Consider the following 15,595-nt stretch of genomic DNA (forward strand, 5'->3'; position numbering starts at 1 on the left):
TTTTTTTGTTTTTAACAATATTGAAAAAATTTATTCTTACAAAAAAATTTAAAAAAATATTTTTATTTAGGTTTTTTTTACAGAAAAAAAGTGGGCTACTGTTTTGGCTTTTATACGGACTAATATTTGGTACCATCTAAAAGTAATTTTAATTTTAAGATAAAATTGTTCCAAAAATTAATAGTAAAAAAATTTCTATTAATTTTGCACTTAATAGTGCATTAATAATCATTTTTATAGTTTGCGCCAACTTACCCCGCGGTGGGGTAAGTTAAAGCAAATTTTTTTTTTTGAGGGCCTGGAAAGGCCCCAAGAACTTTTTTTTGTAAATGAATGCAAATTTTATAAGTTACCCTAATTCATATTTTTTAAGACTGCACTTTAACATTTTCAAAAAAATTTACTGTTAGGGCTACAGAGCTCACAGAGTAAAAACCGAGCCAACTAGCCCCGGTCTTCCCTATCGTTTTTCCGACGGTGTTCCAGCGTTTGATAAATAAACGTTAGAACAACACCATTATGACGACGTTGGAACACCGTTGGAATTTAGTTAACTTGCTTCGAGACAAAAATTCAACCAATTTATAACAACGGCTTGACGTCTTTTTCAAACTGGGATGTAACAGACTTCAATGCATTCTTTGTTTTGCTCTTTAAATAGTTCGGTTTTTAGGACACTTAGCACAAAAACTACATGACTGTAAGAGGCAATCTGGAGTGAGAGGACTGCAAAGAATCCATTTGTTTACCCAGTTTGTGTTAAAAGGTTCAAAATTAAGGTTTGAAGATAAAGCGTTCCTTTCATTAATAAAACTTTCATGAATTAGACAACAGCAGTTTTCAAGAGGCGTCTCTGAATATGTGAGTATTTGAGCTGGATGAAGTGCACAACATTTGGAAAATTTCTCTCTACCAAATTTTTCAGCGTACAGGGAATAACATTCCCTTAATTTAAGTAACATGTAACGTTTTTGAAAATTTTCACCATTATTTTTTATAAAATCTTTCATACCTGGAGTCCTTCGAGATATTTCTTCGCGATTGTAAAACTCTAGTACTTGATTGAATACTCTAGACTTAATTGAATACTCTAAACAGATGCGGTTTTGATACACTTGGTAAAGAGATGTTCATTTTGATTGCTAACTGTTTAATAACATAATCTGTATTTCCTGGCGACTTTGGTAAAGCCAATTTAACGCAGTTCATAGCATGGGCTTCTGACGAAATTGAATGATAGACGGTTTCTTCCATTTAACTAGAAGAAGAACAAGGAATATCAATGGTACCTTGAGCTTTTTGAAGATCTCTGTGTTTAAGCTGTCGTAATTTAGCATGCTCCTTATTTTTCAATTCTTGGTCTGGCGTTGATTGTTGACGACGACTATTACTTCGTTCTTTTTCTATTTCTTTTTTTCTCTATAATCTTTACAAACTTGTTTATGCGATTTAGGCATTGTTTTAATATTTATATGTTTCATGTATTTTTATGTAGAATATGTCAAATAAGTTATATTTAAATTAGTTCATTATCTTTAAATACGCAGTTATATCAATTGTTTAAATTACACTTTATAACTAGTAACCAGACTAGTCTATGGATAGACTTACAACACAGACATAGACAATTCTGTATGTTGTAATGGACACAACAAATGTTTAATTTTTTGTCCTTGTTGTGTCTATCAAATTTTTGATGGTGTCCTAAGATTGCTCAGTTAAAAAATAATTTTCACTTCATAAGTCTACAAAGCATAATTTTGTGTCTATTTGGTGTCTATGATTTTGTCTAAATTTACTTGATTTCATAAAACCAGAAATCTTTCATTACCGTATTATTTGAAGATTGTTATGTAGTAAATTTATAATATTAAAAAAATATTGAAATGACATCAAAACTCCAAATGACGATCATTGCCCATGAATAATTATTGTTTAAAACTTGCGTACATATTCATCAATAAAATGAAAGTAAAAAACATTTTTCTTTTTCACTATTGTTTTATTCACAAACCTAAATAAATTTTAACACCTATTGGAATCTTCTACTTACTAATCCACATTTTATAAAGGACTACTCCTTGATCACATATTTTTAAAATAATTTTATTGAAGGTGATAAAGATTTTAGTGACTAAGGAAAATTTTTTAAATGATAAACTTACCTTCAACTTTTTTGAAGTAATCCCAAACTGGAGAGGGCATTTTAAAAATAAATTTTCACGCACATTCACTGAGAATTGAAAAACAACTGAACTGAGTAATTAATGAACTTCAATTGAGCACAAAATAGTCCATTTTGAGGTTTTTAAATAGACATTAACTTTTTAATCAACAGCACACGCTGGACAAAAAATTAAAAAATGAACTTCTGTTAGAAAAATTGTATTTTTAATTTTGTGCTCGTTTTCAGTTTTTGAAACGATGCTGCAGTGAAAATTTAATTACTCGTTATAAGTCCAAATTATATATTAAATAGATCTTCTATACCTCATTAAAATATCGAGATTGTTCATTTAGTGTCCGTTTTTAAAATGATTGTCTAGAAAGACAAACATTTTTTATAGACAATTCATTTTTGATAGTTGTAATTAAAATTGTTGCAATTAGTGCTTTGTCGAAGTCTATTTTTGTCCTTTTATAATAAGTCCATTAGAGATTGTCTGGTTGCTATTTATAACATGTGTTTTAAAGTTTTTCGAATTAAATCTTTTTCCTTGACGCATTTGAACATCTATACAATGCATTTAAACATTGAAACACCCATTATGTCGCGGTCGTGACGAAAAAGAAATTGCATTTTACTTTTTTCCAGACAAATTTTGGTTGTGTAAAAAAACTAAAATTATATATTAGTTATAACAGTTGCGGTCGTGGCGGTGAAAAACACCTTTTTTCGTTTTAGTAACATACCAACTAATAGTTGAGATAATAATAATATCACTTATTAACAAATTTATAACTTATTTTATCACTAATGTTTTTTCTGAGAATTAAAAATTAAAAAAAAAAATATAAAACGTTTAACACAACTTAATTTGCGTTTATGAAACTTTTTCAATGGTAAACTCCCGAACCCCATGGTTTGTCCAAAGAATTATTCTACTTATCGTAATGACCGGATACAAATTGGCGGTGGTGTAGCCATATACTGCTGAAATGACGTTAAACCCTCCAAACTGACATAGATATTGACATCATTTGTGTTGATTTAATTTTCGGGTCTAGTAAACTCCGCTCAACTACTTTTTACCGTCCACTGTCCTATTCTCTTGATGATTATATCTATTTTGAATTAATGATTTCAATAATTAGCAACCGCTGTGAATCTGTTCCTCAATTTGTCAATGTTGAAGATTTCACCTTACTAAAATTTGATTGGGTTAACTACGTTTCGCCAAATGAGAAATGTCATAAACTTTTTTAACTGTAGTAAACAGTCTTGGTAAGTACCAATATGTACTGGAGCTCACTCAAGAATATAATATTCTTGATCTTGTTCTTTCAAATATCATTTCCCTATTAAGTAATATTGCTGTTGAGTATCCATTTAGTAGAAGCGATCATAACTCAGTCCTTTTTTATATAAACACCTTTGAATAATACCAGCCCGAAACAAACTCTGAATCTTTTTACGATTTTAATAATACAGATGTAATTGGTTTTATTTCTCACTTATCAAAAATAATTTGGGACTTTAACTTTTCTTTTGTTTTTTCAACTGAAGAGTATTGGAACATCTTTTCCGACCATCTTCTGAAAGGTATTGAATCAGAACAATATACCATAAAAAAAAAGTCGTACTTATCCAAAGTATATTTATAAAATGCTAATTCGCAAATCATTTTTTGTGGAAAAGATGGTCGATCACTGTGACCACCTTGCACAAATAAGCATATATCCAATATGCATCAAGATATAAAAAGCCTTATCCACACACGACAAAAATAAAGAACTAAAACTGGTCAAAGAAAATAACTCAAGTAAGTTTTTTAGTTACGTAAATAAAAATCTAAACAACCTCAAAAAAATATATCCTCTTAAAACCAATAGCAACTTTACCACTAACAATGTTGAAATCGCGGAAGTGTTTTTACCGTAGATGACGGAAATTTGCCTGAAATAAATACTTTTGTTAGTGAACATATTAAGATGGATTTCGTAGATTTTTCAGCAAAGATAGTTCATCAAAAACTAAAAAAACCTAAAACCTAGCACATCATTTGGACTTGACGGTATATCAAATATACTTTTAAAACAGTTAGCACATATAATATGTGTTCCGCTTTCATATATATTTTAATCAAGTTTTTCGTCAAGCTCGTTACCAAAACAGTAGCTTCAAGCTTTGGTTTCCCACTAATTTTAAAAAAGTATTTACTTCAGATACTAACAATTATAGACCTATATCCCTCACATGTACTTGCTGTCGAGCCATGGAAAGCATTGTTAGTTCAAGTATTGCTGATTATCTTAATAAAAATAATCGAATAACACCTAATCAACACGGCTTTTTATCCAAAAGATCTACGTGCACAAATCTTTTAGAGTCAACTAATGACTGGAATAAAGCTTTAGAGACCAATTTAATTACGAGGTGTACATTGATTTGCAAAAAGCATTTGACTCTGTACCTTATCCAAAACTTTTAAAAAAACTTGCAATGCACGGCATAATATATAACCTGCTTCATTGGATATCAGTATTTTTTTCCAACAGATATCAAAGGGTTCTGGTTGACGATATCAAGCAATATAGTTCATTTAAGGATGCCGATTACAGTTACGATCTTGCTGTTGCCATTTATAAACTTTATCTCTATCTTTATGAAAGAAAAAAGTTTTAGTTGTTTTTAGAAATTTCTGATCTACGTGTTATTGTAAAGGCCTACACTATCTATATAAGACCGTTCTATAAGATTTATATATATAAGAATATTGCTCTCCGGTTTGGTCGCCAAACCGCACTGAAATGAACAAAACAATGGAAAAAGCGCAAAGACGTTTTACCAAGAGAATTGCTAACCTAAATAATTTTTCATATAAAAATAGACTTAGAACTCTTGGTTTGGAACTACTAGAAATTCATTGCCTTAAGTAAGATATGATTACATATAAGATATGATTACATGTCACAAAATTCTGAACCATTTAGTTTGCCTAAATAAATCAAGTTTTTTTTTAATTAACAACTATATTGACACTCAAGGAGATAAATAACGCAAATTAAAATGTAAACTCGATGTCCGTAAATACTCTTTCTCACTCAGGGTTGTTAATATTTGGAATAACATGCCGTCTGACGTTGTGAACGCCAAAAATATCATGAGCTTCAAAATTAAAACTAATTCTATCGACTTTGAAAAATACTCTTTCGGCTAACTAGATTTTGTTTTATAACTGTGGTCTTATATATAATTGTAATATATATATATTTTGTAAATTATAGAATTTTGCATATGTATTATGTGATTGTAGGGCATGTTGTCAGAATCCTTCATATTTTATGGACCTGCGTGTCCTTTAGAAAATGTACCACTGTTCTAATAAATTTTAATCAAATCTAATCTAACTCCATGTTAAGAAATCCATGTTTTTTATATCATAAAATATCAAAAATAGCTACCAAATTTTAAACATCTTCTACACATGCATAAAAAAAAATGACGAAGTGGAGATATTTTTTTTAGATGCACTATCGTGTCTGTTTATTTAATTTAAAAAAAAATCTATTTCTAATATTCAGTTTAAATATTTTTGATTTATGGCAATCTTATATGGAATAACCCAATATATTTTTTTTTTATAGATTCATATTTAAGAAGTAATAAAAAATATTATTCAAGAAAAAAAAAGTTTGTAAAATTTGAATTTTGCATGTTTTTTTTATATTTTTCCTTAAATTACTGAAGCTACATTATGACCGAACTTAGGTGATTTTACGGTATATATAACAATTAAAACCAAGTTACAGCAAAAATTAAACAAATTATGCACGGTTAATTATCTGAAACGGTCGGAAAGGCATCAAAAACCAGAATACATAATTAGTATTTTGTTTTCAAAATTTTGCGATTATTTAAAAGTACAATTTCAATATTTTGATGGAGTTTAAACTAACTTTTTGATTATATAAATTAATTAAAAACTTAAATTGGCATATCTTATTTATTTCGTTATATAGAACTTTATTAAAGGAATATTTTTTTTAATTTTTTTAAATATACCTTGAGTAAAATTTGTATCAAGTAGTAGTAGTAGTAGTAGTAGTAGTAGTAGTAGTAGTAGTAGTAGTAGTAGTAGTAGTAGTAGTAGTAGTAGTAGTAGTAGTAGTAGTAGTAGTAGTAGTAGTAGTAGTATAAATTGATAGTGATATGTCATTTAATTTAGTTTCCGGGTCGTGTATGGAACGATCGTTTAAAACATGTGTATAATATAACTATTAAAAATTTTTTTTTTTTTTTTCGCTGTTTATATAAAAATAAAATAATAAAATTACAATAAAACTTTTGCGTTACACAAAGAATATATATAAAACAGACAGGGGCTCAAAGAAGATACGGATGGCTGGTGTCACCACAATCTTTTCATAGAGCTTCTTTACAATAACATTTAAAGCCCACATGGTTTTAGTAAATTTACAATAAAATATTTTTTCTGGAAAATACTACGTGAAGAATAAAACTCAATAACTTAATTTACAATAACATTTAATAACATTTAAAGCCCACATGACTTTAATAAATTTGCAATAAAATATTTTTTCTGAAAAATACTAGATGAAGAATAAAAACTCATAAATACATCCTCATATGTACACATACACATACAAAAACACATATACAAACATACTTACACACACATATATAAACATACTCGCATATATATCAGAAGTTTAGGAAAAGCAATTTCATTTGTCGTTTAAAAAAGGAAGTGCTTTTCGAATCTTTTATATTGGTATTTTTTTAATTGATTCCATAATGACGGACCTTAGTTAATAATTGAGAATTTTGACACTTAAGATTTTACTCTGCTCAATTGATAGTTATGGTTGCTATTTGACCGAAGATTGTATTTTTGTGAAAACGCCAATGTAAAAATATCAGAAAATACTTTTAGCACCAAGTTATTCTTATATTTATACATAAATATTAATATTTGAAGCGAATTAAGTTTTGATATATTTAACACATTCATGTATTTCATTACAGAGGAAGAGTTTTTCAAAAAATTATAAACCCTTTTTTGCTTAAACTACACGCGTATTTTGTTTTATATTTAAAAAGATTGAAAAAAACCAAAAAAAACTTGTATGCTTGGGTGGTGGATTTGAACACAGAAATTGTCAAGATGTTGGTTTTAGTTGAAAAAGCGTAAGTCACAAAATGTAATTTTTTCAAAAAACAAAACAAAAACTTAATATCAAAAAAACTTGCTTTTAAAAAAAATTTCTGAAAAGTAATTTAAAGGTGACTTTTATAATATTGGTGAGTTCGATAAAGTTTAGAACAGTACTAAGTAGTTGTATGGAAAAAAATCTAAAAAAGTTTAGATAATTTTCAATAAAAATTTAAAAATAATTAAGTTCAATCTTTCGCAAGAGAATAAAAAAAATAAGTTTAAAGATTCATAGTAGTTTCATTTATGAGTGCACACATATTTAAACATATTTAGTAAATATTTTAAAATACTTTATGGAAAAACAAGCCAATTAAGCAAAAACCAAGTACTGACTAACGCCTCTTTAACAGAAACTATGATGCTCGCTAGTTTATTTAACAAAAACAAAGAATTAAAATGCAAAAACTATTACGTTTGCTAATTTATTGTGTCGCTATGGATACAGTTATAAACTTATTGCAAACTCAAATTACTGCGCACATCTTCAAACACTAAAAAACAATTTCGACAAAACAGGTGGCTTATATACAAAAAATACTTTACTTTTTAACAAAATTTGAATTTTTTAGTATATGATTTGATGTAAGTTTTATCATTCTTTCAGAAAATATATAGGGGAAAGGCGCCTATGATGGCATACTTAACTTTGATGCTTCATTATTCAGTGTCCTGTAGACCATAAACAAAAGTTTTGATATGGATACATTCTTTGTTACACGTAGAACAATATTTACCCTAAGAGTTATTACCAGTTTTAATTTTATATTAGTTATTTTTATTTAAAAAAAAGCACAAGTATGCCATCATAGACAACTACTGCTCTTATGATGGCATAGGGTAGGATGGAGCTGGTTAGCATCGAGGGTAACTTGACAATTTCATTTGACCTTAGAGTCTTCCCTAAGAAATGCCAGAAATTACGCATAATCATCCTAATTAACACTTTCGTGCTACACAACAGCAGTGGAGAGTTTCGCGCATGCGCATAAGAGATATTGCGTTTAATGTGTTTTTAAAACCAAAAATTTTTTAGTGAAGTAAAAATTCCTTTTTACTTCACTAAAAAATAAGTTGTTTTTATGAAAGAAAAAAGGTTTTCTCAACTCGTCAATATTGCAACACCTAACTCGTCAGTATGCCATCATAGGAAGAAGTCATCATTTTCATTTAAACAAGCCTGCCTAAAATGTCTGCCTTGTTCAAAAGATAAAATTAAAATAAGTATTCTACTAAATGCACAAAACTTGGAAATAAAATGCATGAAAATTTCATTTCTGCACAGTTGATAATAAAATCACAATCTTAAATATTTAAAGAGATTAAAAATACAATAGCACATCCCAAAATCGATTTTTGTTGATTATAAAGGCAAAATTTATGCTTTTACTAAAATTAATGTAAAGTCAGTATAGACATGTTGGTCTAATCACTTTTTTGCCATAACCAATATTTATGAAAACTTGACCGGTATGCGATCATTGGCGCTATGCCATCATAGGCGCCTTTCCTCAACATTTTGCATAAAATGAAACAAATATTACCTTACTTAAACTTTTCTTGTTTTGTTTGTCTCATTTTTTGCTAATAATTGCTATTTATCGGAAAACTTTATTCATTCTTTTCATTACTTTTTAATTTTATATTTATTTCGCAACTTCAAAACCTGATATCTCGAGATTAAGAGAGCTTTTTTGACTGAAATTTTGGAGTATGTTTTTCTTATTCATAAAGATGTTTTTGCAGTATATGTTTCTTAATCATAAATATTCATTTAGATGAAGTAAAATGAAGATGTACTAAAAACTAAGAATAGTTTTACAAATTTTTTTAAACGACATCAACACGACATCAACACGACACCTGTTTTTTATGTATAAGCATTTTGATTTTACTAGGTACTGTGTTCCATTTTTTGATATTTTAATTCTTTTAGTAGTAATGAATGATAATAGTATAACAAAATTATAAACAAAAAATTATTGAATTTTAACTAAAATTGGTCAGGAAACAATACACAGTGGGCCAGAGGAGAGCAAAACCTTTCAAAATCAACTTTTATGTTAGAGTAATTTCTTTTTGTAAAGGTAATATAGAGACCCCCAGAACTCTAAAACTGATATAAGTTTTTCCCTACTGTGATTTTTGGGCTCAGTATATCAGTTTTACTACAAAAATGGCAGTATTTTATTTTACAAATATTGGTGAAAATGTAAAAAAACTATTTAGAAATGAAATATTTCTCGGATTATTTTTACTTACACGTTATTATCTTGTTGTAATTGATATTTATTTTATTCATGTCTCGGAGTTGTAAGCAACTATATTTTTATTTACCACGTATATTTTGAACTTTATATTTATGATTTAAATTTGTATATCTTTACTGCCAATCAGTGATTGGTAACTTGTAATTACTTTGTAGTTCTAAAATAAAACATGTATAAAAAAAAAAAAAAAAAAAAAAAAAAAAAAAATATGAGGGCATCAAGACAACTTTACAACATTTTAATTTCTTAAAAGTTTATATTAGTCCATTTACATCATATATTAAAACAAGAAGAAGATATATAATTTTTTTTTTAAGGTTGCTCTTTTTCAAATTGTTTTTCAATAAATTCCCTTAAAATGGACAACACTTTTTTTTAACATTTACCTTTACACAAGACGAAAAACACTAGAGCGCACTAGGCCGCATTAGAGCGCACATGTGATCTTCTTTAAATGCACTCTCATATATAGATAAAAATTTACAACCCAATTTTCTGAGCTCAGCTGAGCGCATTAGGTGCTTGACTTTATATTATAAATGATATCCAGATTTTGGTTTAAAAAACTAAAGACGCATAAAGAACAGTTTAAATCATTTAAACCTTGTTAAAATCTTTTTTTAATGGCACTTTTAATGTTATTGTAAAAAGTTATGGAAAATTCTATTAAAAAGGATGGGAAAAAATAAGGATTTAGAGGCTGGGAACAAATAAGCCCCAAAATTTCATCTCCCCTCACCCTAAACCTGAGGACAACAAGTTGATAAAATATTTTCTATACTATCCACAATAAGACTTATATTCTTCAGTAAACTTTAAGTTTCATATTAATATCTCTAAGAATTTAAAAATTATGACCATATAAAATGTGTAACCCCTAAAACTGAGAGAAATTTAAACTTTTTACGGCCATAACTTTTGAACGCTGAGAGACAATATTATGAAACTTAAAATTTTACAATGAATTTTCATCTTAAGATCAAACTATGATCCTATGACGAAAATGCTTTGTAGCTACGTAACTAAGGTGTCTAAAATATGGAAGAGTCATGGAAAAGTCAAAGACATCAACCAATCTGAGGAGGCCAAGGGTCTCTTGATGTACTAATGTATGAAGTAAGTCATCACCTAGATTCTTTAAATACGAGAAAATATGTTAATAAAGTTCAATTTTATTGAACGATTTTTGTTTATATTCACAATATCAAAGAAATTAAATACATAAATTAATAAAAAATCACGAAAATGTCTAAATAGCCCATGTCCACACCTACCTGTGCAATTATAATCACTCCTCGAGACCAATTATGGCCAGATTTAATTTTTCTGATATCAATTACCAATATATAGACATACAACATTTACCACCTAATTTGACCGTCCCTAAAATGATCTGACCACCCCTAAAATGAAATATAACAAACTTATAGTTAAAAATGCGCTTGTTATATAGATTAACTTTGAAAATATAATAATCTTACCAAAGTTAAACGCGTAGTTATTTAAATAGAGAGGAAAGGAGGTTCAGCGAACATAGTGGCGTAACTTTCCTAGTTAAATGGGCTTCTAAATCAAAAACTAAAAAAAAAATATTTTTGACTATTATGTTACATTTGATGCTAACAATATACAACTAATATTAATCTTTTTAAACTATCAAAACATCGTTTAATTCTTTGTTTTTTAGCATAACAGTTTTAAATCTAATTAATTTAATTATATTTCATTTCAATTTAAATACTTTTAATTTCAATTTAATTAAATTTCAATTTTTCTTTATAAATATTTGATTATAATTTGACTGTTGAATTGACTTTCGGCTTAATCAAGGTCTGCTTTTCTTTTTCTGCTATATGTGATCTGGGATCTTGTATTGCAGCACGTGGTGTCGACTTGATAACGCGTGCCATTGGCTTTGGAACAGTTGTCTTTAGTCTTGGTCTTGACCTTTTCAACTGTAGACTTGGCCTTGTTATCTGTGGCCTCGGTCTCGTTTTATTTGACCTTGTAAACAACTTTGCTTTTTAAAACCAGTAGCAGGATGCAATCTGTTAAATGTGTTAAACAGCCAACCGAATGCTTTAGGGCTTTGCGACAGAAATTTTGAATATGTTACAAATTCTTTAAACAAATGTTATTTGAACAAATAGCTAGTTTCGTTTTAGCTACTTTATTCAATTTAAAATCTTAGATCTTTCAATAAAAATCATTTTTGTGAACTTTTATTTATCGAAACGCATTTTTTATTTACATTTTTTCAATTGTTGTTTTAATGCCAAGACAACTTTAAATTATTTTGATGTTCTTATATTTCTAATTTTAAATTAGCCTCGTTTCAAGTTTAATTGGTTTTTGATGGAAACATTTTTTGTTAATACATCATGGTAATTATTCTTTTAGTTAAGTTATTTACTTAAATCTAAACAATCAGTTCATTTTAAATAATTACTTTTTTAAGTAAAAAGAATTAACACCTTAGCAAAAAATTATTGATGTTTGTATTAACATTATATGTATTAACAGATCTACATAGAAACCTTTCTCGTACAAAATTGTAAACCCTCTATTTGTTGAATTAAATCGTAACAATTGGAAAGGCCGTTTAAATTAAAAAACATTTTCGAGAGGAAGTTTTAAAAAAATTTTCTAGGAATTTTTTTATCTTAAAATTTAAAACAATAAAATTTTTTTGCAACATTTAAGCAATGGTAAGATTTAAAAACAACAAGTGTGAGTAGTGGGTTGATATTAACATGTAGCAACTAACATTTAATATACAGCTAATGAAAGCGGGTAATGAAATTTGAAATAAAAAGATTCGTAATCTTTTTGTTGTTTTTACTCCTGCTATTTATAAAGTATCAAAGCTAGTTTTTTTAAGTAATGTTAATTATAAGGTAAACTAAGTGGGATATTTTTTCTTTATTTAATTAGCATTGAACTTTACATTAGCTCTATGGTGCAATGTACTAAAATTACTTTATTTCTTTTTATATTGATATTTTTATAACAATTAATAGTCTAATTTATAATAGTTAAACATTTATTCTACAGCTTAAAGTGATAGATATCACCAATGAACAAATCATTTGAATGGATGTAAGTCAATAAAAATCTCTTTTCAAAAGAAGTTTGCAAAAAGTTTTTTAATAGATTTTTACTCAACCTCGAGTGATTATGACTTATATTATTATTTTTCTATTTTCCTTTGTTGTTACTGATGCAGTTCTTTTTCTTTATATTAGGACTTGCAAATTATACAAATTGTGGTTTATTTTTTTGTATTTACTTTTTATGTATATTTTGTATGCTTATGTCATACTTTTATATTTAGCAATTGTAATTTTTTTTTATCAAACTTGTGTATGGGTGAATCATTTACATCGTTGTTGTAATATATTGATACGTTACATTTACTACTTCCCCTTTTTCTCTATCTTTGTTTTGAACTACTTGTTCTTCTTGGTTTTTTTCCACTTCTTCTCCTTCTCCTTCGTTATCTTGAACTATTTTTTCCACTTGGTTTTTATTTTACCACTTCTTTTTCTTTATTTTTTTGATCTTCTATTTTATAAAAATTTTGATTACTATTATTACTAATTTTGTTATTAATTTCTTTATTATAATTGTTATTACTGTCGTAATTATAATTTTTATTATTTTTTTTATTATTGTTACTGTTGTTACTTGTTAATCAGGAAGTTAATAAGTTCATTAAATAACACGGAGTAGTGTTCCGTAAGCACATCAACTGGGCTAGCTTGTGCATAATTGCACGGGAGATGATGCGCTGTGATTAGATAGTTGATCGAATTTTGCTTTGAAGTATTTGACGCTAATAGCACCAACAACTTCGTTCCTTGGGTGAACGACGCATAGTGAATCGCTTTAAGTAAGCGAAGAGGACAAAATTATTTTGTTCTGCAAATTGATTTCAAAGAATGTAATTGATAATATTTTGATTAGTTACACATTTTTGGTTTATTTTTAAGTTGTAAGTGTTTATATGTAAGTATTTTTATAGTTTTAAGAATTTTTAAATTTTATTAATAAAACAAGTTAAATAAGTAATAAGAATATTATATTACAGGTAATACAGGTGGGACAAAATAAATTCAAAACTTCTAACGGTGATTTACTTGTTTTCTTACTTGACAATTCTCTGTATGAGTTGATGACAGGATCTGATGTTACCAAAAGCATAATGAGTAAATCTATATTTGTGGAAATATTAACGTGAGTTTTTTCTTGTATGATGCTCGCGGAATTGACAAAAATCATTAATGCGGGCTTCTTGAGACTCTTCCAATAGCTGCTCGATTGGAAGAAGACATGTTTTTATAACTTCCGTACCATGTACAAGTATTTTGTGCACAGTAACAGGCACAGAGTACCACGGGTATAGATTAAGATAAAGAGTTTTGGTTTAAGTACAAAGTTTTTCGAGCTCATAATAATTAATATCATAGCCTAAGGAAAGTGTTCTTAATAAAATACTGAAATTTTTAATGAGATTGACGTCTAAACCCGTAATCTCACCACTTAACTCTGGCTTCATAAAAAAACTGCAAGCTGTGTTCTAATCATTTGAATTCCTAAAGCTAGGTTTTGGTTTGTCTACAATAAGACCCATATAGTTTTTAAATTTTTGTTTGATATCTTCTGAAAGTTTTTGGACTATAGATTTATCTTCATCGCTTATAGCTTGCAACTTTTTTATATCTAAATGATAACTAATGTGGAACATGCATTCAAAAAAGTGAATCCACACATGCAAATTAGACAGACCAATACCATAGTGCTCAATATTAACAACTAATTCTTTAAGTTCACCGTTCATAATTTTTGGAGTTGCACCACATATAAAACGTTTTTGTTAGGAACTTATGTTAGTCAAGGCATTGCAAACTTTTTTTTCTTTATAATTGAGAGTACTAGGTCATGTTTAACAGCAATTTGAGACTCGCCGAATTTTATAGATGTTGGAATAAGTTGAGGTTTTTTTAAAACTTGGTTATTTTCTGTTCAAGTAAATAAATTTGTTTCTTTTGAAAAAATAAATTTAAATGGTCGGCAAAAAAGTGTGGATGAAGGTCGCGGACTTTGCCAAATAATATTTTAGCCGCCACTCAGTCTCAACAGAACAAATGAAAATACAAACAGAAACTGATCAGTAGCATCAGAGTTTATAATTCTCTGTTTATAAGTGCTGTGACCAGAGCTCCCATCATATCCCTATATGCTAAATAATGTGAATGGCGTAGTAAAAGTTAAACTTTTAAGAACTTCACACAGGGCTTTAAATACGAGTTCAGTAGTTTTATCAAGTATGGCTTGTAGGTTAATTTCGGCACGTGTTTCTGTAATAGATATATGTTCATCTAATGGATAACATAAATTTTTTGACTTGCATAGATTATAATAAGATGGAAATAATATATGCCCTGCCTTTAAAGACCACTTTTGCTTCTGTTTATAAGAATGACTTGTACATTTAGAGTCAATATAATAAGCTAATGCCTCACACAATTTAACTGCCTGCCTCCAAAAATAAAGCCTTTTGATTTTATTTTTTCTGATGATTTTAAACTTTTTCTAATTAAAGTAGCTTAATTTCTGTGCCCCGACATATGACATGCTACTTCAGCAGCGGTGATCAACTCAGTTACACTTTGCGATTTTACTAAGTCTTCAATCATCCGTTTTTTAGTTTTAAAGGACGAGTCGTCGAAGTTTTTTTTGGGCCACCCATGAAATCCTCCAGATGATGAAAAGCTCTACCTTACCAACATTTATTTTTGTTTAAAAAACGTTCCACCATCATACGTGTTGCAGACCATTTTGTAGCAAGTTTTGATGCCAAACATGAAATTTTTAACTGCAAAGACCTCTCTGAATTTTTAGTAACATCAGTAACACAAAATCTTT

General features: G+C 28.3%; 1 protein-coding gene across 2 annotated transcripts in view; it reads right to left on the minus strand.

Moving 5' to 3' along the window:
* Window positions 1–11,865, minus strand: part of LOC136086603 (uncharacterized) — a 115,279-nt gene extending 103,414 nt beyond the window's left edge. Inside the window, exons 1-2 of one of the 2 annotated variants that reach the window (XM_065808829.1) lie at window positions 11,149–11,865; window positions 10,942–11,070 (exon numbers count right to left, since the gene is read on the minus strand). The gene's annotated coding sequence lies outside the window, so the exon portion shown is untranslated. The remainder of the gene's footprint in view (window positions 1–10,941; window positions 11,071–11,148) is intronic. The other variant, XM_065808830.1, reaches the window with a different exon arrangement.
* Between the last annotated feature and the right edge of the window lie 3,730 nt (window positions 11,866–15,595).

This window comes from Hydra vulgaris, chromosome 10 (genome assembly GCF_038396675.1).
Source record: "Hydra vulgaris chromosome 10, alternate assembly HydraT2T_AEP".
NCBI lineage: Eukaryota > Metazoa > Cnidaria > Hydrozoa > Anthoathecata > Hydridae > Hydra > Hydra vulgaris.